Below are 2,413 nucleotides of genomic sequence, written 5' to 3' on the forward strand. Positions count from 1 at the left end.
CTCGCGGAAGAACAGCTCGACCAGACGGGAAGGGGGAGTCTGGTGGAATTCTCGATGGCTCCCAGGGCCTTACCCAGCAGGATGGGATCTCTTCCCATTTTATTTTTAACAGAGAACAGAAAATATACTATCTGCATTTTATAATGCCCATATTTAAGTATTTATCACAAATTACATTCTGTGTTGAAGTATTTATCACACCTCTCTGCAAATGACGCCGCTTCCTCCATCCAGCTAAGTGCATGCACCCACAATGTTTTACAAAGACGGATATTTAAATTGTCCCATCTAAGCACTGACTGGCACAAGAGAATCCAGCTGTAAATGGACAGAAGTACTTGGAAAGCACTTTTATTTACTCACGTAACTTATATAAAATTGTAGCTCTGAGGTTGTTGGGGTTTTGTAATATTTATGACATTGCACTTGCCAGGCTATTTGAAATGGTAATGTTGACACTTAAAATGTCCAGTTTTACTGCTTGCACAGTCTCCCAGAACTGCAGTACTCAGTGCTGCAGGAGCTGCCCCATTCATCTGAGTAGTTCTGTAAAAGCGTCGTTTCCAGTGTAGGGTCTAGCCGTTCCTCGACGTAACCAGCTTTCTCCCGTAGGTGTCTCTAAGCCAGTGCAGTTGTGTGTTGTTCCTGTGAAAACACGTGCCTGGTGTCTGTGGGACGGGTGGAACTCCGAGTGATAACCTAACACAAAGAGTTCCGGCTGTGTTTCACGGCAGGGTCTCCTGGCACAGCTACCGGGGCGATCGCATTCACGCTGCAAAGCTGTAGCCTGCTCGGACAGCCCGGTGCCCCTGTGCGCAGGGTGCGCTCGTGGAGTCGCAGGGCTGGACGGAGGATCTCCACGCAGACGCACCGCTGACAAGAGGGTGCTGCTGTCGCATAGTATTTAGTCTTCCCTTTGAAGCCGGTTTGGGGTTGAGGGTGTTTTCCTTGAACAGTCACATACTAGGTTTTCCCATGAGCTCTGAGGTTTGCTTTATACCCTCAAAGATGAAGTCCAAAGATGTAGTGCGTCTGGTTGGTGGTTTTCTGGGGGATTCTTCTCGTGAAGCTCGCGCCCGGTCACCCCAAGGCACTGTACAGGGTCTGTGGGGGCTGGCTGTGGGGACCCCCAGGTACAACGTGCTTGAGAAATGCAGAGTGTGGGCACTGGGGTCACAGCCCGCTGGAAGTGGCTGGTGGAGGATGGTGTGTAAGGAGGGGGGAACGGACTGTGTTTGCAAAGGCCAAAGGTAAGTGGTTCTGCTCACACGGGGCTGGATGGTGCTTGCTTTTCGAGTGGCCTTCAGCAGGTTACTGGAGATGTTCCTGAATAGCGTTAGACCACGAGCGCTCAAACTCTGCTGCCCCTTCGGGAGCTTGGACCACAGCTGCAGGGACACCCGTTCACCAAGGCCAGCGTGACACAAGCTGGATGTCGAAAACCACCGAAAAGGTTGATGTGACTTCTCTCTGCAGATTGTTTTACTTCCCGACTGCTGGCGACTGTTGTGAGGATCAGTTCACTCGTGTCCGTCAGTGCTGCCAGAGCCATAACGGGGCAGTGCTGATGGGGTGCGAGGTGTGAATCCCTCGTAGGAAAGAATGGAAGCCTGAGAAGTCAGAAATAACAAGCCAGCAGCGGGGAGGGGGGAGGAGAGCAAACCTTCTGCTAAATGCAAATAAAAATATTTTCACTTAATAAAAGGCCCCCTTCGCTTGTTGTTTGTTTTTTGTTGTTGTTGTTCCCCTGATCTACTACTTACGCAGAATATTATTTACCAAAATAAATGAACAACCAAAAAGCTCTGGGCTCCGCCCGGGCTCTGGGTGGGCAGGGTTGTGCCCAGCCCTCCCCTGCTGCTCCCGGCCTCCTCACGGTCTCTCACTTGGGAGGACGGTCAAGAGCAGCTCTTGGTGTCTCCAGCCCGCTGTGCACTGCTGTGCTCGGGGCAGTGCGACTGCCCCTGCTGCTGCCCTGCCTCGGCGGGGGTTCTCCTCCTCTGAGGAAGGCAGCCCATGTCCCGGCTGGCACCACCCTGACCCCAGGCTCCGGAAGGGACAGGACCGGCCTCCGAGGAAGCCAAAAGCTCCAAGAACTAACGAGGGCGGGAGCAGGACTTGTTGTGCTTCCTCAGGCAGAAGACAGCACCCAGGGGGTTCCGCGCGTGCCCGCTGTGCACTGCTGGGCCCGGGGCAGTGCGACTGCCCCTGCTGCTGCCCTGCCTCGGCGGGGGTTCTCCTCCTCTGAGGAAGGCAGCCCATGTCCCGGCTGGCACCACCCTGACCCCAGGCTCCGGAAGGGACAGGACCGGCCTCCGAGGAAGCCAAAAGCTCCAAGAACTAACGAGGGCGGGAGCAGGACTTGTTGTGCTTCCTCAGGCAGAAGACAGCACCCAGGGGGTTCCGCGCGTGC

This window comes from Buceros rhinoceros, unplaced genomic scaffold (assembly GCF_000710305.1).
Source record: "Buceros rhinoceros silvestris isolate BGI_N320 unplaced genomic scaffold, ASM71030v1 scaffold27822, whole genome shotgun sequence".
In the NCBI taxonomy this organism is placed as follows: domain Eukaryota; kingdom Metazoa; phylum Chordata; class Aves; order Bucerotiformes; family Bucerotidae; genus Buceros; species Buceros rhinoceros.